Source organism: Tursiops truncatus, chromosome 3, assembly GCF_011762595.2.
Source record: "Tursiops truncatus isolate mTurTru1 chromosome 3, mTurTru1.mat.Y, whole genome shotgun sequence".
NCBI classification, from domain to species: domain Eukaryota; kingdom Metazoa; phylum Chordata; class Mammalia; order Artiodactyla; family Delphinidae; genus Tursiops; species Tursiops truncatus.
In genome coordinates, this window is record NC_047036.1 from 59554930 (window position 1) to 59576435 (window position 21506).

At 44.8% G+C, this 21506-nt stretch overlaps 1 protein-coding gene across 1 annotated transcript in view; it reads left to right on the top strand.

The window, feature by feature from the left end:
* The first annotated feature begins 8139 nt into the window (after nucleotides 1-8139).
* SV2C (synaptic vesicle glycoprotein 2C) overlaps nucleotides 8140-21506 on the top strand; it is a 242809-nt gene continuing 229442 nt past the window's right edge. Inside the window, exon 1 of the mRNA XM_019929228.3 lies at nucleotides 8140-8506. The gene's annotated coding sequence lies outside the window, so the exon portion shown is untranslated. The remainder of the gene's footprint in view (nucleotides 8507-21506) is intronic.

The following is a 21506-nucleotide window of genomic DNA, read 5'->3' on the forward strand; positions in this document are numbered from 1 at the left end:
ATTATGCAAGACAAATTCTGAACATGAAAACAATAATTCTCCCTGGAGCAGGAACATAATTTAATAGAATTCAATGTATTAACAAACCTGTGGTCGAATGTTAAAAAGGAAAATCCAGCCAGTGATAATATGGAAGACCCAAAGGGAATATTCATATTCGAGCTATAAATCATTCGGATACAGATAATCTAGAGCACTTGCTATAGAGCTTAGAGCAGTAACAGAAGTCACTGAAAGAAAAAGAGAAGGAAAATATTTAGAGAGATCCCTCTTGCCACAAAGTGGGCATCTGTGTTTTTTTAATTCTAAATTAAAACACACATTAAAACTGTAGGCATGCTGGAGGTTTCTCAGGGTATAGTAGCGTTGTTACTCCTCCAAAGAAGGCACTGCAGAATTTGAAGCTGTCAGTGTTGCATATGCAAAGACCCTTGATAAGTCTCACTTTGGAAAGAGAAGTTCAAGAAGGAATGTAGAAAGTTAATTAATTGTTTGAACAATTATTCAAAATAGCACCTCTTATGTATAAGACATTGTGTTGGGGAAGTTTGTGGGCTTTCAAAGGGGTCTGGAGGAAATGAGGCAGAATTACTGAGATGCAAGCTGGTCAGTGATGCGGGCCATCTATGCAGTTGAACCTAAGAGCTATCAGAGAGTGGAGCTGATTATGGCTGGCTTTGCATAGCAGGCTGTCTTAGTGTGGGGTTAGGGTGTGAGTACGTGTAGTTTACTGAAGAGTTGATCCTGTGAAGTACACTGAGCAGGCGGGGAGATGAGACAAGGAAGGGAGGAAAGTCAGTAAGTTAGTGGTTAACAAGTTGCTTACCACTACGGGCGCCTGGGCGCCATCCCACTCTATGGAACAGTCCTCAGAATTGTCCCTCCATGCGGCAAGAACGCCAAGATAATTACCCATCTACTCCCACCCCTCATTGGTTGAGGGTTCCCGGGCCCATTGTGCAAGCACCGGGGTGGCTGAAGTCACAGACTGGCAGAGTCATCCTGGCCCCTTGGTCATTCGGTGCTTGCTCTGTGCCGAAGGCGCTCTGGTGGGAATTGACATGAGACACATACGGGTAGGCTGAGGCATTTACACTTCATTTGAAGGCACTGTGCAGTCATTGAGAGATGTCTGGAGCCGGTGAGTTGCCTACTCAAAGCAGTGCTTCTCCGGGCTGTCTCCGAACCCAAACTGGGACCCCTACAATGTCGTGTGATGTGGCTCCTGATTTCTCTGCCCCTATTCAGGTATTGGGGGCTCTTCGTCCTGGGACTGAGACCTCAGGAACACAGCCTCCCCACTGTGTCTTACTAGTAGTCACCTGCACCGAGGCTAGACATTTTCTGAGTGACAAATCTATTTTGTTCTAGACGTGCAGATACCTATGGGAACAAACTGTGTAGAAGGGGACACTTATGGGCCCATGGAGTATACCCAGGGTACAGCCCTGAGCAGCTTAGTTTCCTTTAATTTATCTCTTTCCTCAACGAGAAAGGTTTCCAGACATCAAATTCTGCCTCTTTTTACCAGGGGATGTCGCCCGTGGGCGTTTCCAGCCCCTTCCCCATCTCTACACTCACACAGACTCCTAGGTGACACGCTGCCTTCCCCTCTGCGCCACCAGAGGAGGTTAGAGATCTTTTCAGCTTCTTTTTTCCTGACCCTGCCTGGGGCAGCACCTTCCCTGGCAATCTGAGCAGAAGGTCCTTCCGGAACTTGAGTTTTCACTGAGCTAATTTTTTTCATTTTCCGGCTTCCATCTGGACTCCTAAAGTTTCCATTTCGCTTGTTAAGATCCTGAAGCCATTATGGCTTTAAGCAAATGTTTGCCAAACAGAACCTATGATCTAGGGACCAACAGATGGAGATGTCCTTCTTGTTTTCTCAATAGAAATGAACTTGACACACAGCTCAATTTAAATCAGCAGACATTTGTGGAGAATCTTCCATGTGCCAGATACTCTTTTAGAGTTGGGAATAGTGTAAGCGTAAGAATGCTTTCAGTTTCGAGGAAGACTTTCACTTGAAGTTGCTTTTTAAATATAAGGAAATTCACTACTACACAACAGAGGTAGGGCTGTTCCAGGTGTGGTACAGGGCTCTGGCTCCACTTCTCTGAAATACACTTGGTTCTTATATCCTTCATGTGTTTTGTCATTAGCCTACCTCCCCTGCATGACTACAGGACATTTGTAGAAGTTCTATATGTCACATTTAGGCATGATAATGTCTAAAAATAGAAATGAGACTTTTGTTCTTCATTCATATTTTTGGAAGTGAGGAAACCATTCCCAAAAGCTCTCTAGAAGTGTGTTCCCTTCACATATTGGCCAAAGTTGTGTAACATGTCTATGCCCAAAACCAATCACTGGAAAGGGGAATGGGATTATATGACTGGTTTGGACCAATCAAGATGTACTGAAGCCAACCCCTAAAGCATGTGGCCATGTGAAAAAGCCATGTGAAAAATGGTGGTTGCTGGCTCACTGCAGGGGTCAGGGGTCAGAGTAGGCATCCCTCTCTCTGGCAGCAGGAGGAAGATGGTGGTGGAGCCGTCTGGGAGAAAAGATGTGGGCTGCTGCTGCCATGGAATTTCAGTACCAGTAATGGCAGAATGGACTGGATGCATTCTCCTGAGGCCCAACAAGCTTCAGATCTACATTTGAACGGTTGCAACCTTGAAAGAAATGACTAGTAGAAGAAGTCTACCCAGAACCTAGAAAGAGGGGCATATACTTCAATTTTGTAATTGTTTGTACAGATCTTAAAAGACCTGGCCATCAAGTAAAAAAGATTGGTAGTGTCATGTCTAGCAGAGAGGGAACTTAACAATTCATGAAGCTGCAGTCACAGAAGTTCAAAATAGGAGGTTATTTGGATATAGCAAAAACTCCTCCAAATCAGGCACCACCTCCTTCAGAGCACATGAGACCATATAACATTTTATTTACTATTTCTTGAATTTATTTTTCAGTCATGATTAATATAATAATTATTATATTATATTATTAATGTAATAGTCATAATAATGACTACTACCATTAAGGCTTTAAACTCTAAACAAATTATAGATTTGGTTGTGTGATGGTATGAATTTTAATAGAATTCAAGTCCTTCTGTAAAATACAAAGAAAAGTACTTAGTAGTCTGTGTAAAACTGTGTTGTTAAATGTATGTGTGCAGTTAAAAAACTGGTGGATCCCTGAATAAAATCAGGGTTCTTTAAGGAGGGATTAAGATGTGTATGTGTGTGTGGAAGTTGGATTGGATGTTGGTAAGGCAGTCAGCAGAGTTGGATAGAAGGTTGATTTGGTGCCTTTGCAAATAGGATTGGTCATTCCTTATAGTTTCCTATTGCTTACAAATGTTTTTAAGCTTGTCTTTTATTTTTCTTCAAGTAAAATAAGAATCGTGACCGATAATTCCAACATTTGAAGTCTTTTTTAAAGGAAAGACTGAAGTTTCTTCTGTTACATCTGCTGACTCTCCTTCATGATGCCATCCTTCCTTGTGTGTTCAGTTGTGTGCTTCTGATTTCCATGAAAAACTTATTTGAGGGAATTTTTTTGAAGGCTAGGAAGAAGGAGAGCTCCTCCAAAAAGTATATGCATTTCCTTTTGCCAGTGCCCTGGGAAATTACCAGCCCAATATTAAATTGAATTCACAGTTTAAAGAAAATTTGGAAAGTTTTTACTTTTAAGTAAAACATTCTAAAGCACAGAGTCCCCTCATCAAAGCTTGCTCAGGACTAAGAGTACTACTGGTTGGAATGAACATCTTTGTGTATATTAAATTTGCACGGATTAAGGCAGGATTAGAGTTTAGGCAGTGACCTTAAGCAAGGAGCTAAAATTGTCAGGAAAGGTGCAGAGTGACCTGGAGGTCTGAACATGAAATCGACATTTAAAACTAGTGGGTAGGGCTCCCCTGGTGGCACAGTGCTTGAGAGTCCACCGCCGATGCAGGAGACACGGGTTCATGCCCCGGTCCGGGAAGATCCCACATGCCGCGGAGCGGCTGGGCCCGTGAGCCATGGCCGCTGAGCCTGCGCGTCCGGAGCCTGTGCTCCGCAACGGGAGAGGCCACAACAGTATGAGGCCCGCGTACCGCAAAAAAAAACCCCAAAAACAAACAAACAAAAAAAACTAGTGGGTGATATAGCACTGGCAACTATATTCAATATCTTGTAATAACCTGTAATAGAAAAGAATCTGAAAAAGAACATATATACACGTACACGAATCACAAACATATATACATGTATACCTGGAACTAACACAACATTGTAAATTAACTGTACTTCAATTAATAAAAAGTAATGGGTGAAATAACCTGTTGGGGTGAGATTCAAAGCTGTAGGTTTTAGGGAGAAGGGATGAAGAATGTTCTGGAAGCAGCAATGAGGAACAAGAAAGACATCACCTTCCTACCCCCTGACGGTGATATAAGAACTGGAGAAGGAAAAACCAGCCACCACTTGAGAGGGCTGCAGGGGAGCAGCCTCCTGGGGGGAGAACGAGGCTTCCATGAGAGCCGGAAGTGAAGGGAACATTCAGAGAAGAGGCTGAGGATAAAGGACATTTTGCTAAGGGTGGATTGTGCATTCCATAAGGCCTAGTCAAGGGTTTCAGGAATTGGGTCGGGAGAAAAGGACAAAATACAGGACGTGCTGAGCCTCACGAGCGTTAGAATGTAGGGGAGAGAAGTGCACTTGGAATTCTGGGGCTGCTTGTGACAGGCTTTAAGGGCTTAATGAGATTAATATTAGGTTCAAGACACAGAGTGTTGGGAAAGCTCTGAGTATTGGGGGGTGAGAAGGGTGGGTGTCTATGCCTCGTTCTTGATTCCTGATGATGAAAGTAAGGAGAACTGGAAAGGTGCGGCCATGCTGCAAGGGTGTGAGGCTCTCTCTAGACCCTAGTTCTGGAAGCTAGGCTTCCTCTGAGCTTGCAGGGACATCATATAGAACTAGCGCTCCATGGCACAGCCTTTGGAAAACCTCGCTCTGGTTACTAAAAGGGGAAAGGGGACTAACATTGATTCTTTGGCCACTGTGTGCTAGGCACTGTGCTTCTTGAATATGGTATCAAATTTAGTCACCATGGCTTCTGTACTTGGTATGAATTATCTGTATTGAACCCATTTTGTAGATGTGAGGACAGATCTCTGATGCTCCTTAGGTGTCTTTATTAGCTTGCTTTCTAGCATCACAAGCACCCACTACACAGAGGAATAAAATTCCTGATTTGTAGGTGTGTAGTGATTTTAGAACACTGGGATTCTGTGGGGACAAGGCACGTGTCCCCTTTACCCTTTATCAGCTCCTGCAAGGCAAGTGTTTTAAGGTGAGAAACATGTCCTTATAATGGAGGTATGAAGAAGATTGTTCTGAGTGCCTGATCCAATAGGCCCGGGGCCAAGGGGTACACCAGGTGAGACCCAATAAGGAGGACGGCCCTGGAGGGCAAGCCAAGGAGCCTCTGCACACCATCACTGTGAGCAAATGTGTGCTGTGCTCCAGAGACACCACATGAAAATAGCTTCCTCCAACACAACCTGGTCTTAAATTGGTCATTTCCTGCAAACACACAATCAGGAATTTTCCTGTAGGAGCTATTATCTTCAAGTTCATCAAGACATGAAAACTCAGCAGCAAGAAAATTTATAGACTCCTTTAAATATCTTCCATGGACAGCACAGGGGAATGATTTAAAGGAGAGAGAGCATAACACAGAGCCTGTTGATCATTTTTAAGATCTGTTTCATAGTTTTCTGAACTATCACTGGAGAAATAATCCATTATAGTGTGACATTTGGGGGGAAGTTCTCAAGAGGGTATCCACTTGGGAACCCAATGAATTACCAGCACATTTTGCAGTTGAGAGCTCAGAATTATATATACATATACATACACACACATATATGTATATATATAATATGTAGGCAATCTGGGAAGATTTATGATTTTTAAAAATTTTATTTCCAATGCTGGATTTATAGGCACTCCCATGAGGCATATTTAGCTTCTCATGGTAACAACAGTAATTTTAGCCTACATAATTAAATAATTTGTTAATGTAGAAGGATCCATGGTATACAAATGAGTATGATCTTCCGGTTGCCTGACCACTTTTCAGCAGCACACGTGGTCGCAAACTGCAAAGTCTTTTTTTTTCTTAACATCTTTATTGGAGTATAATTGCTTTACAATGGTGTGTTACTTTCTGCTTTATAACAAAGTGAATCAGCTATACATATATCCCCATATCTCATCTTTCTTGCGTCTCCCTCCCAGCCTCCCTATCTCCCCCCTCTAGGTGGTCACAAAGCACCAGCTGATCTCCCTGTGCTATGCGGCTGCTTCCCACTAGCTATCTGTTTTACGTTTGGTAGTGTATATATGTCCACGCCACTCTCTTCGTCTCGGCTTACCCTTCCCACTCCCCGTGTCCTCAAGTCCATTCTCTACATCTGTGTCTTTATTCCTGTCCTGCCCCTAGGTTCTTCAGAACCATTTTTTTTTTTAGATTCCATATATATGTGTTCGCATACGGTATTTGTTTTTCTCTTTCTGACTTACTTCACTCTGTATGACAGTCTCTAGGTCCTCACTACAAATAACTCAATTTCGTTTCTTTTAATGGCTGAGTAATATTCCGTTGTATATATGTGCCACATCTTCTTTATCCATTCATCTGTTGATGGACACTTCGGTTGCTTCCATGTCCTGGCTATTGTAAATAGAGCAGCGATGAACATTTTGGTACATGACTCTTTTTGAATTGTGCTTTTCTCAGGGTATATGCCCAGTAGCAAACTGCGAAGTCTTTAACCAAAACAAGACCCAGGCAGGCTTTCAAAGAGCAGTGCAGCAAGTGTAGGTTCCATGGGACACGGGCATCATAATTTAAATTCTAGAGTGCCCAAAATGGAGAGAAGGGAAAGTTACAGGCCAAGGATTGTATTTTCTTCCTTCCATATTATCAGACATAGTGGCACAAACCAAGCCGGAAAGCTCACATTGCAACACTGCTCAGGGTGAACCGCCTCATTCCCACCACGCTCTCTGGGCAGCCAGATACCTCCTTCTCCCCGCACATGTACATGTAATATTTATATTTATATCCACACGTCCGTCCATTCAATCATCCAGGCATATTTACACGAATAGAACACACTGGGAGATAGTGTGTGTGTGTGGTTTTCTACCCACGGCAGCCTGCATAGGCGCTGCGCTTTGTCTCGCTTCGGGGCACCCGTCATCCGAGCAGTGATCGCGGGGAAGGCACCTGCCTGTGCGGCCGCTTCCCACCCCGCTTGGGTTCCGCCTGAGCGCGGAGCTGGCTGGGTCGGGGACTAGGGGAGGCCCCCTTCCCGCAGCGTCTAGGTGGCAGCGCGGGAGGTGGTGCTGAGGGGGCTGTGAGCGTGGGAAGGAGGAAGGGGCGGCGGCGCCCTTTCGACGCTGCGAGGTGGCCACGCCAGACTTGGGTGTGGCCTCGTCGAGGCGGGTTTCTCCGGAGCCGCCGAACCCAGCCGCTTTGAAATGGGGGAAGCTCCAGCTGGGGTCTCCAGCACTGCGAGGGGCGAAATGTTCCTAAAAATACAAAATTCCCTTGGCTATTTAAAAAGAAAATTTTATTAGGTAGTTTCCCCCCAAAAGGCCATTTCAAATGTCTGCTTGGGAGTCCGGCTATCTGGCCCTACCTGGCATTGGGGTGACGCGAGGCGCCAGGCAAAGTTTCCACCTGTCTGCTCCTGCTGCGCCCCAAGCCTTGCCACGACTTGTCTGTCAGCGCGGCGGTGGGGAGGAGGAATAGGCAACCTCGCCCAGCCTGGGGGCTCCCAGGAAGCCAAGTCAAAGTTAACAGGTCAGTCCCAGGCCCAGAAATAGGAGGCAAATCCTCTTTCCCCTGGCACTAGCCGGGTCCAGCACTCAGAATTCCTTGTTGTCCCACGGGATAGACTCGAGGCGCCGCCCGCGGGTGCGCAATGCATAGTCACACCCAGTGACTAATTAAGAACTGGGGCCCTTTCCATCATTCTGCTGCGAACTCGGAGCCCTGACTTCTCCAAAAGTACCAGAGACTTGGGGGTGGCCCTACCCACCCCCATCCCGCGCAGCTGCAGCGCCTCTCACCCCGACTTCCCGGGGCGCGTCAGCCCACCCAGCAGCAAATCGTGCGTAGCTCGCGCCTCCCACGCGCGCAGTGACTCCCTCCCTGCGCGCCGCTAGTACTAGCGCCACGCCGTCTCCGGGCACTGCAGCACCGCGGGGGAGGAGGCGAGGCGGCGGCGGCGGAGGCGGAGGAGGAGGTCCGCAGAGTGCGAGCCCCGAGCCACTTTCTCGCCCCTCCTCTCGCCGCTGATCCGCTCGGAGGAGTCACCACTCCGTGCGCTGCAGGAGAGAGCGGCAGACGGAGGCGGCCCCACGGAGCGAGCCAGAGCGGCGGCTGCCGCTGAAGCGCTGACACCATCCTGGGCAGGGGGTCCCCGGCGACTGGAGCGGTGAGTGAGGCACCTCGGCAGCGTTGGCGGGTTTTCCCAACGCTACTTTATTTCCTTTCCGGACCCGCTGGCCGGGCGTTGCAGCCTGGGGAACTTTTCGTAGCCTTTTAGAAGAGCAACTTTGCCCCACCTGCCCCCGGGGAAAGGGTTGCAGGTGCCAGGTGCTGCCCGGCCGGGCGCCTTTGCTGGAGCAGGACCGAGGAAGTCTGGGGTAAAGCAGATGGAGTGACCCCGGTTGCCCGGGGTAGGTCAGGGGATGCGGGTGCACTTTATCCCAGATCCCCGTGGGAGGCAGGTAGGCAGCCGCGGGGATGTGGGGGCCACGCTCGCCTTCTGTAAGGACCTCCACCATCCTTTGCTTGCGTGGTTCGACGGGCAGGGGGAGGCTGCTTTAAAACAAGCAGCTCCTAAACCCTGGCCGGCTATCAGACCTGTATCCCCACCCAGCCTTGGGCTCAACTTTTAGCCGGGAATCCCTTTGCAGACGTGCGGACGGCGGGAGGGCAAAGGCAGCCGCAGTAGGCGCTGCGGGAGCCTAAAAGAAACATAGGGGATTTAAAAACTATTCCACATAAATCCCCGAAGCCCCTGCCTAGCGTCTACGAGAGCACAAGCGAGGGATGGAGAGCAGGGAAACCCGCGGGGCTGTTTGTGAGTGTCTGCGCTTGCCTGCACTACGCCTTCATTCAGTAAAAACCTATTGACCGCTTACTGTGGCCAGGCGCAGCGAAATAGACTCACTGGCGTGAGGCTCAGCGGGGAGAGGAGCCATCATCCGTAAACAAACTAACTACCCAAGTAATTTCAGGTGGTGAGGAGGGCTGTGGAAGTGATCACCCAACCCAATTGACCCTTTCTCTTGGCGGGCTCTTTCCCCTCCTCCTGGGTTCTAGAACTGGGAAGACTTTTCTCTCGAGTGCCTAGGGGACCGCCCCGGGCTGGGCCCACTAGGACTGCGGAATATGGTGATGAACTTGGCAGGGGGCAGCAGGCACCTCGCCGCAGATGCAGAACTCAGAGCCTTAGTGTGGGCGTGCAGGGACCTTAAGCGCCCGGCGCGCGGAGGCAGAGAGGGAGGGCTGAGTCCCAGGGGCTGGAGGTGCTGCCTGGAAGGTTGGAGCCGGGGTCGGGGGGGAGGTGGGAGCGTGGGGGGTGGGGTAGGGGAGGGCGTTAGCGTCACTGGCTACGTGTGCGAGTGATGCAAATGCAGACCCGGGGGCGGGGGCGGGGGGTGGGGAGGCGCTGGAGTCTCGGTCTGGGAGCGCGCGCGTGTGCGTCAAAGGCTCTCGGGTGATGGATGCCCTGCAGCGCACCCGGCACGGACAGCCGCTACCCGGCGCGGCGGGGGGGCAGGGCGGGACCCGGCAGACTGCTGCGGGGGCGGGCGGCGGCGGCGCCGGGCGGCTACCGAAGCCCCACCGGGCCGGGGTTGCGGGTGGGCAGGAGGCTCCGCAGTGCGCCGCAGTGCCGGGAAGGCGCCGCGCTGCGGCCGGGCGCTCCCCGGGGACCGAAAAGATAGGGCGTCTTTCAAGGCGCCACCACAGGGATTCCCTGATGGTCTCCTCTCTCCTTGCACCTCCTCCCTTCATTCTTAGCTGACTGACAGCGCTAGAAAGAAAGTTGTTTCAGTTTAATTCTGATCCTTAATCCTGGAGGAGGATTTGGCATTAATCTCTTTGACATACACTCATTTTCAGTGGCACGTTCCGAAAGGCCTCGTGCTCGCGGCAAGTTTTCATGTGAAAGCTTCGCTGTTGAGGTTCTTCAGATATTGTAAGGCTAATCCACTCCTTCGCCATTCTTCAGTTTTGTCAGGAGGCCTGGCCTCTAAGTGGAGCTGAGAAAGGCTTGCAAAACGATGTGTCGCATTCCTCTTTTATAACCTAAAAATATGTTAAAACAGTACTACAAATGCATTCCGTGGTAGAGAATAAAAAGCCCAATCCACGTTTCATTCTATGTATTAACAAAAAAGAAGGACCCTACTTTCTGGAAACCTAATGGCAGAGCTTTTTCTACTGGTTTTCCTGAATGAGCCCAAGTCTGCCGTACGTGTGGCAAAGGGAACGAAGGGGGATAGTGGGGTGGGGTTCAGGGAGGAAGGAGGAAAAGCAGTTATTAAAGAGCCCACAGACAAAGATCCTGGTCTCATTTTCCCAAGTATTATGTTATGTCACCTTATGTTATGGGCAGGTGACTTACCCTGTTGGGTTCATCCTCCTTGTTTGAGAAATGTGAAAAATAGCTGAGACTAGCTCTTATTAAAAAGTTGTTTTGGGGACAAAAGAGTCTGAGAGTTTTGGACATACAAATTCTCTATGAATGGAAAATATTATGAATCAAAGTCCCTTTAAGGAGAAAGAAAACACTTATCTTTTAAAAAATTCTGGAGACTTCCTTGGGCACTGTTCCTTTAATGAAACTTGGCCATCAATGTCAGCAAATGCAGACAATAGACTTTTCCTAGCAGTCTAATATAAAATCAAATGCCATTAGCTGCTGGCTCTCTGGAGAAGGGGGGGTGGGGGAGAAGCTCTGGATTACATCTGAATGTTTCTGGTGATGTGGTAGAGAAATCAAATTTATTTTTCATGACCCAGTGACATATAAAAGTAGCTTCTCTGGTGTGAGCAGCAGACTAGCCGACAAGCTTTTAGGTAAAAATCCTACTCATTATTAACGCTGTCATATTCTGTAAGTGTGGAAGGTCCCTCAGAGAACAGGATGCAGTTTCCACCCTCAAGGCGATTACCGCAAAAGGCATCAAAATCTGCAGTATATTACGTGACCACAAGTACCAGAAAATCCATTTCCTATAATTAGGGATATTAGCTCTTCTTCTGAGGGAAACTTGTTGATTACATATTTCATGAATGAAAACATCTGATGTGTCAAAATGCCTTCCTAACCAGATCACTATGTTGTTTTTCATGTTACTCATGCGTAATGGTAGAGTTCTGTGAAGAGTAAAAGTTAAAATGTCCTTTTTATTCTATGCGGCTGCATCAGGGGAAGATCTATGATTCACCAGTGCTTCTTGGCTCTATGTTGCTGAGGTTTCTGTCTGAGCCATGGTTTACAACATGGATATCATTGCTCGTTTAACACAAACTCGTTGTTTAGATGAAGTCTGTTTGTAAACCTAGGAGAGGCAGCTCCTCACCCCCAGCCCGCTCATGCAGTTTTGGTCCAACATTGCTAAATTATTTTTGGTTTTGCTTTTTAAATTCCAGCTCTGTTGAGCAGCCATTGCAAAATGTTGCAGTGGGTAGAATTCGAAGCTTCTTTCCTTTTGACACAGCTGAGATAACAATGGAGGATGAAGTTACTGTTTTAATTCTGGCTGAAAAGATGTTGTAAGAGGGTATAAAGACGCCATTTAGTTTTATCACAAACACCCCTCGTAATTAGGAAGGGTCAGTAGTGGTTGCATATCACGATGGCTTCCCTTATTGGGACGAAGTGAACAAAATGAAATGGATGGAGGGGGTGAATTTGATGGTTTGGTCCTTTCTGGTGCTAATATTCTTTTCCTCTGTGAAATATAGAAATACATGATGAGTTATAGTTTAAATCTGAACTTTTCTTATAAATAGAATATAAGAAATGTTTTTGATTAACTCATACTGAAATTTTACATGGGGCTATGGGCTTTGTTTTTGTAGCATAATTAGTCTATTAGATTTTGTATTATGCCATGAGGGGTATGAGTTAAAACGTTTTCAAAAGACCAAATTTGAAAAATGATAATCTCAGCTTGACGTAAAGTGGATATTCAGATCAATTTAACGTGACAACATTTTAAATGTTTTCTCTTGGCTACCTAATGCACACCATGCCTGCTATATCTTTTCCTGTGAACCGTATGTGATACAAATGATTAAGACCAGACACTGAGGACTATATTGATGGGTTTTAGTCTGCTTATAGCACTTGGGCCCTCTTACAGTTCAAGAGCACAATGAGATTTATGACAAGTTAGACTAAGTGCTTTCTCCTGTCATTTGCCACTGTTTGAAAATCTTATGAACTAGAATCCTAGAATAGCCCAATAGATCAGGGCACTCAAATAGTCATGTGTATCATACTTTCCAGGGGAGCTTGTTCAAATGGAGGTCTCTGAGCCGCATCCTAGACATTCTAAAGGAGTGGTTTCATGGGTGGGCCTGGAGTATGCTGTTTTTCAGGCTCTGCCACGTGGGTTGGATGCTGTTGTTCGGGGACCACAGTTGTAGGAACACTTGAACTAGTACTGGGCAGTGCAGCAAGGACCCAGAAAGCATGGGCTTTCTAAGCTATGTTGTTCTCTTTGATATTTATGGACTATCTACTTGAAGCTCTCAGAGAAATCACATTCTAGTTGGCAAGGAGGATTCAAGATGGCTAACTTCTTTGGTAAGTCAGAGGCAGAGTGAGTGAGATAGGTGTTTGGGAAGGACTCTGTGGAGACAGATGGGCATAGGCAGAGCGAACATCATATGTAACCAGTCAGTCCAGTGGCATAAAGACTGAAAACCTTAGCCTTCAAAGCCTTCAGAGCTCTAGGGGGTCTGGCCCCAGCTCACTTCTGTAACCTCATGTTACATAACCCCCCAAACCTCTCCCATCCTAGCAACTTCAAACATCAGTCTTCTGCTCCCATGGCAACCTTATCACGTGCTCCAACATGCCTTTGTCACATTAATGCTTTATGTTATTCAGATTTTAGTCCAGTCTTCTCTTTCTGGGGAAGCCTCCCAAACCTCTTTTGTGAGGTTAAAATTCCCTCTCCCATCACAGTGTACTTTTCCTTATATATAAGGTTGTCAGAGAAAAAGAGGATGTTCAGTTAAATTTGAATTCATTTTTAACATAAATGTCTCAAATATGGCATGAGACATATTTATATTAAAACATTATTTACTGTTTATGTGAAATTTAAATTCATCTGGGCATCCTGTATTTTTATTTGCTAAATCTGGCAAGTCTGTTTATAAAGCTCATTCATTTTACCATTTCCCTTTTTTTAAAAAATGAGATTCTTTCAGTAATATCTCTCTCTCCTGACTAAACCGTTAAGCTCCAGGAGGCCAAGGACAGGATTAGGGAGAGGTGGCTGTTTTGTTTTGCTGTTTTCTCCCCGGTGTCTGAAGAGCTCAGTAAATGCTGTCAGATGAATTAATGAGCTCATTGAGAAAAATGGTGTAACCATAGACAAGTTTCTTAACTTCTCAGAGCCTTAATTTCTCCAGCTGTGAAAAGGTAATTTTTATATCTACTTTTTAGGATTGTGTGTGAAAGTTAAATAGGGAAAATATACATAAAGCGCCCAGCGTGTCGCTTGGTAGGCACCGTGCATTAAAAGGTGCCTTTTCTCTTCTCCTAATGTTTGTCTTGTAAAATGAAAGGCTTCCATTTTAATGTATGAAATCCTACTTCCTTTTTATTATAATGCAATCCTGAACGCTTCTGGAATATTTACCAAATGCCCAGTACTCTGGAGGTTCAGCTATGCAGTTATAGCGGTGCAGCCGTCTGTGGAATGGTGACTCCTGAGGCTGGCTTCGTGGGCCTGTGGCATGTGCAGTCACACAGGGTCTCACACTTGGAAGGGCCTTTTGTTTGCTTTATGCTCTGCCCTCGCCTTTTGAAATTCCTTGAACGAGGTCCCCCGTTTTCCTTTTGCACTGGACCTTTGCCACTTATTTTGTGGGTCCTGGTAACCTCTGCACATTGCATTTAGCACATGCGTCGGGAGCATTCTATTTCGTCTTTATAAGGACCCTGGGAGCTCTCGTTACTCAGAGAACTTGTGATTTTCCCCAGATACGTGGCTTATAATTGACTGAACCAATGTCCTTTGCACTGTCTTCACCTGATTATGAGCACCCCGTGTGTCCACACTTTTCACTGAGCATCAGGAACTTTGGAAGAACTAGCCTTAGGTCTCTTATTCTTAGGTCACCTCCGTGGGCCTTCCCTCCCCATAGCTGCTCCTGTGATTGCTGAAACAGGATCTTGAAGTTCTAGGTCTGCCTTTGTAGGAAAATCAGGACCACCAGCAGTTCTTTTAGATACTGTCTCCTCCAATATTCAGGTTTTTAAATCTGCAGGTTCACCCAAGATAAATAGTGATCTTGGAAGGTTGCAACTTTACTAAGAGAAATATCCGAGATGTTTGTTCTTTGCTCTAAATTACTCAGATGAGTCACATAGCACTGGAGCCTCTGCAGGAGGGAACAGCCATGCATTTTGGCAGTGGGTAGAGAAGGTGACCCACTTTGTCAGTTCAGGCTCTGACTAGCCTGTTTTAAAATATACTCATCTTAATATTACTTTTTAATAGTTCTAAGCGTGCCATTTTTGTGCTTATGTGTGTTTGTAGTTAGGAAGTGACTCCAGTGATTCCGTGGGGCCATTCTCAAGTTTGCCCTCATACTATTATTATTTTTAACACATGACAGCATGCGCCCAGTTCTTGCACATTAAACACAGGATGAGCTGCATTGAACACACAGATAATTTAAGTATAAAGATTATTATCTTTTGAAGTATCCGATTAAATCTGCAGCCTGGGTTTCCTATTGGCCACATCCGTGTAGAGGTAGAATTATAGACCCACAATAGCCTCTACAGTCATTTCTCCAGTTCTATTCCTCCCCCAGTTGTGGATTCCCAGCCTTCTTTAAAGATTTCTCACTGTTTCTTTGAGTCCTCAGGGGTCACTTCCGCAGTCCTTGTCCCTAGTTCCCTGCAGCAACGTCACTACAGTGCTGCCGAACCTGCTTCCCTTTGCCCAGGACGTCCTGGCTCGAGTACCGTAGAATCTGCTGACGCCACCATGTGCTCTTAATGTCCCTGGGGAGCTTAGAGAATGTGTGAATGCTTGGGGGCTGGTGAAAGGACACTTGAAGTGACACAGTGTCCTGTGTTCACATTTACTTGTCCCCACTGATGCTGGCCCATTGTCCTAGGGTTATAAATAGTGGGTCTGAAATTGCCTTTCGCTTGGGATGAGCCCTGTCCTGGGAGACGTCTTAGTCCCTCCCTTTTAGACATTCTAAGAGGTATCAGAATATTCAGATAAATCGTCAGAATTTTGTAAGGATGTTCATGGCATCATTATTTGCAATAGCGAAAAATTAGAAACAACCTAAATGCTCATCAGAGGACGATTACATCAGTTACAGTGCATTTAAATAACGAAATACTACACAGCCATTGAAACGAATGAGGTGAACCTATACGTACTGGAACTGTTTTGAAGATATGTTATTAGTTAAAAATATAGCAGTTTATTAACCAGAATATTTGTTATGTCTCTATTAAAAAAGAAGGTATGTTAAAAAGTCTGGAAGGATGAAGACCAAACTGTTTGGGGTAAAAGATGGAGAGGACCTGACACTTTTACTTGATACATTTCTCAATCATTTGAGTTTTCAACAATAAGCACATATTACTTTTATAATTAAGGCATCAGTAAAGGTGGTGAAAGTTAATTTCAAGATGTCCCTGTGATGCTATTTCTCAAAGGTATTTAATAAATATAAATATGTCTCAAGTAATGTTTAAGTGGCAGAAAGCAATGCCAGTGTTTCCTGTGGATACTTTTCTAGTCCATAATATCAGTAAGGTAATCAAAGTTGTGAGAACATAAATTAGTTTAGTTATGTTCCATAAAACTATTTTCATTTTGAATGAAAAAAGGCAGATACCTATAAGCGTTTGATACATTGGCCCTTGAGAATGACTGCTCATTGCTGACCTAGGTTGCTAAAGCTGAGGCCCTCCCTCCTCCCGCCACCCCTGTTCTCAGTGTCCAATAGCTATCATAAGCCTGTATTAATATGCTGCGTGTTTTGCTTTGAGGGACTGTGTATTTGATGGGACTGGAGATTGGCAGTTTTTTATCTTCTCTTCTCGTGGACCTGGAATTGTCCTCCCTCCCACCATCTCTCCTCCTCCCCTTCCCAACATCTGCACATTGGTCTACGGAAAAGGCTCCTACCCGTCCTCCAAGCCTCAGCTTAAAACTCACTTTTCATGACCCTCTGTGGCAGAGTTCGGGCCCCTTTCTCGGACTCTCCCAGTCCCCTTGCAGCCACTCTGAAGCAGTGCTTCTCACGCTGTGTTACCGTGGCCTCTCTACAGGAGCTTTCCTGAGTCCCTTGGCTCACGAGTCCCTAGACTCTGAGTCCCTTGAACTTCAAGGAAAGAGGTCAAGTCATGGGGATCTTTGTAACCCCTGGCGCTGGACACATAGAGGCTAAAAACCTTTTAAATTATTTTAAAATCTTTTTTATGGCAGTGTAATACACAGAGAGAAAAGTGCGCATATTAAAAGCGGATAGCTGAATTGATCTTTATAAACTGAGCGCATCTCTTTAACCAGCACCCAGATCATGAAGGAGATTATTCCCAGTGCCCCAGAAGCCCCTTGCATGACCCTTCCAGTCATAACCCGTTCTGCTATCCTGACTTCACTCCTCTGGAGGCGCCTAACACAGCTCTCCCTGTCCTGCCCAGATGCCCATTTTATTTATGCCCATCGTCTGGGAAACTGCTTGCCAGAGCCTTACCCCTGCCAGTGGACATGAGCATGTCATGGCTATGCTGTCTCTAGATGCCCAAACTCCCACTTCACAACATGCCAGAGTCAGAGAAAATGGTCCCTAATTTGTTCCACACTATTAGCTACAGGACAGCTCCACCTGTGACCCAAGTCTAAGTCCCTCATGGGCAGTTCTGTCATTTGATCTCCACTTTTATCAGATTGGATAAGGTTCCTTCTGTTTCTAACTTGCTGAACTTTCATATGAATGTGTATAGAATTTAATGCTTTTAAGCCTCTGATTAATTACAAAATAATTTCTTTTTAATAGATAAAGACTCCAGGTTTCTATTTCTTCTTGTGTCAGTTTTGGTAAGCTGCATTAAAAAAAATATTAATTTTATCCAGATTGTCAAATTTATTGCATAGTTACTTATAATCACTGCTTTGTTTTTATTTTGTGAACTCCGTGATTCTTGTATCTAATTGCATTTTCTTCATTGCTTTGACTAGTTAGAAGTTTAGTCAGTTTTTTTGTGTAGATTCTAGAAACTTTATGGAGTCATGTGGTGTTATATGAAGATCTTAAAAAAATATATATGAATTATTTGAAATGCATCCCTATGTCATTTGAACCTGTAATCATTGCCTGTGGTTATATGTAATTTTTAAAACTCATTATTTTTTCTATTTATCATTGAATAACAGCCCTAAAAATTCAGAACATTAGTAAGTAGAGTGGCAGATATATTTAATTACTTTTTAAAATGTCTAAATGTTAGAAGCTAGGTTTGTAGAAGATACCAGTTCCTTTGAAGGCAAAAATGTTGACAAAAATCAAATACCCACGGGCCTTCTGTGGGCCTACTGGTTATTTAATGCTATCCTTGTTTATAATCTGAAAGGGTAAATGAACCATGATTTGAATTTTGATGACAAGGGTTTTATTTTGCGACAGCCATGGGCCTTAATCAATCCTCATTTCATCTCTGCCTGCCTTTACGTGAATCTGTCAGGCTGTGGCAGACTTTGCCTATTCTGTCCTTCAAGGTGATTGTAGGAGAGTGAGCTCCTGAGATACCTGTTGGTGTGGTTCGTGTAGGACTCTCCCAATACCCAGTGACTCATACAGCTAGTGACTCAGCATTGTGTGTTTATACAGCACCAATTAACTTCTACCTTTTCCCTAGATCCCACCCAGTCCTTCATTTTCCCAGTGTCCACCTATTCCCTGTCCAACATCATGAATTTCTCATTGACTTTTCTATTTCTCCTTTAACCATACTTGCCCCTACTGCCTGTGCTGGGTGGGCCGGTATTTGCCAGACATTTATTACTATGTCATGCTGCCTTACCACCACTCCAAAAGTTAGTAACTGAAAGCAATAATCATTTCTTTTCACCCATGCCTCTGTAGATTGGCTTGGGGCTGGCTGATCTAGGTTGAGCTTTGCTGGGTTTTCTCTAAGTTGCAGATTAGGTTCAGGTTTTTAATCCTCCTTGGAACAGTTGGCTATCCAGTTCATAGTTTTTTGCATGGAGATGGCAGAAGTATGAGAAACGTGAGTGGAAACGTGATGCCTCTTAAGGTAGGCTCTGAACTGGTACCTTGTCCCTTCAGCCCACATTCCATTGACCAAAGACAAAATACATAGGACAGTTACACATAACAAAGCACTGGCTCACATACTGCACAACTTCCCGGTGTCTCAATAGATACCCATTTAGGTGAAACTTTTGTTTCTAGTACTTGAAGCTGAGACCTTTTTTCTGTTTTATATATAAACACAAGTATTTTTATGTAGCTTTTATATACAGGAGTCAAACTCCTTATAAATCAAGGGAAGATTTTATTTTGTTTTATTTAAAATCTTACCAAGAGTTGTTCATCATTTCCAAACATCACATCACCAGTAGTAACAAAACACTAGTTGTGATATTGAAGTTGCTAATAAGCTCACCTATATTTGTCTACATTGGTGGTTTTCGCATTCATGGTGATTCTACATTTAGAAGCAAGCATCTCTTGGGACTTCCCTGGTGGTCCAGTGGGTAAGATTCCATGCTCCCAATGCAGGGGGCCCTGGTTCGATCCCTGGTCGGGGAAATAGATCCTGCATGCATGCCACAACTAAAGATCCCGCATGCTGCAACTAAGACCCGGCACAGCCAAAAAATAAATAAATAAATATTAAAAAAAAAAAAAAAAAGAAAGAAGCAGGCATCTCTTGTCTTCATTTTATATTCTAAAGTTGTTACACTGGGACATTTACGTATTTATAAACATTATTATTTGTTTGGTTTCTCCTTATTACTGTTAGGATATTATATAGGTATTTTAAATTTATGTGTGCAGACAGGTCATTTCATCTGAAAATTATTTAATAAGGCATTACAAAATATATGGTGTTAGTAGGCGCTGTTGGACTGCTCTAAATTCTCTATATTAGCACTATGTGTAATAAGCCAATTTATATTCGGGGGAGGGAAGGGGCAGGTTGTAACACAGGGAGGGCTCTTCCATCTTAGCACTGTGTCTGAAGGGAACATGCGCCTTCTGTGACATGTTGTCACATTACTCTCTAGCAGTGTTTGTGAAGGGAGGTGAGTGTGAGCTGGACCTGCCTACAGAAATGGTGCGTCCATAGAGAATAGACAAGCCTTTATCATAGTTCTGCTTCTGAGGCTCACCCTAAATTCGGGCAGTCTGGGGATTTGGACCGTGAAGGCACTGTGTTTTTACTGTGCCGCTCTAACCTTGATCAGTGATGGATAAGACCAGGGGAGGCTTAGAGGAGAGAAGAAACAGACAGATGTGTTGCGAGATGGCTGTTCCAACAACCGTAGGGGATGCCCAGTAGGAATCTGGTGGTTTCTTTCTAACCCTGTTTTAAAAATACTATTATTTTCTGAGGCCACGGCCAGACAGTGGATTCTGTGGGGAGTCCCCTGCCAGAGTCTTCTGTGTGTGAGAGTGGGAGCCTCTAAATTGCTTCCAGAAGAGACCGACAAAAGAGGGAGTGAAAACTTGGTGACCTGTTTTGGTCCATAGGTCAAAGGTCTGAATATTTTCCGATCAACTGAAATTGATGTAAGGGTAATTCAGAAGGACTAAATCAGAAGACGTGGAAAAAGCGACGCAGGACTGGATGATACATGCCTCTCTGTGTGCCTTTTACTCTAGAGTTGGAATATTGATAAGGGCATCACACTCTATCTGTGGCGAGCAGAGGACATGTTGTTGGAGCAGAGCTCACTTCATTTACTGATAAATACATTACAGCTAATTGTTTTTCCAAGCGTCCATTACTGCGAACCTGAGCATGTAATGATCGTGTCTGCCTTTTGGAATACAGATGTCTGTGCACAAGAAGGTTTGATTACATTCAAAGGCAGTAAGTTAAAAAAAAAAAAATCCAAACCTGTAAAGGTTAACATACACTTCCCAGCAAATCTGAGGAGAAAACCAACGATTAATATAATTGAATGTGAGACCCAGGAACATAGGCCATCTTATACTTACAGCTTTAGTTAACATCAGGAGGATGACGTGATTCTTCTTAAGGGCTGCTACCAATGAATCCTACTAGCCATGGGAGATTTGGAGGCATTTGAGCTCCACCTAAATTGCACACTGATATGGCTTGAGCCATATCAAAAGATGTTTTGGGACAAATAATTAATTCATTTACTCCCAACTTCTTGGCATTATACACTCCCTTATTATTACCGTATTACACAGTGCTGTGTTGATGACCACAGCAGACATTTGGTGTAGCATCGTATTCCATTTAATAAAGCTCCTAAATAAGATGGAGAATAATGGTTCATGCTATGTCCAATTGCTGCCTTAGAATGTTTTTCCACTTAGTAGATGGTTTTGGAACTGGATACTGCAAAATTTTAAAAATCAGATGATGAACTATCTTTGCCCAAGATTAAAGTGCGATAAAGTGTGGATCTGAGCTCTTGGGGCTCCCAGAGGTGCTTTTGAGGTTACTTCTGCACCTCCTGCTGGCCGTGTTAGCTGGTATATGTGTGTCTCTTGGGGGAGTGTGTGTGTGTGTGTCTCCATTTCCTCTTGCCCAGTGGTGATGGGTTGTGACATCTTCATTCAGGAAACCATGACAATGTTAAGTGCCATCTCAGGGTCTTCTGATCACATTGTGCTTTTCTGCTTGCAGGGGTTTCCTCCATCTCATGAAAGGTATCTAATTGCTGATTTTCAGTCTGGCTGACAGATGACAACACAAAACGCTCTTTCATAACAGTTTTCACCGTCTCTTTGTCATTTCTCAATGGCAGCATTGGGAATCAGGATGTCTAGTTTCTTAATGTGACAGCTTGTCACGCCAGCCACTGCACTCGTCCTTAGCCTGAAGGCTATTTGGGTTTATGTTCAAAAGAGTTCAGCTTACCTTCTAGTAATAGTGAGAGGGATTTATGATGATCTTTTCTGATCATGTGAGA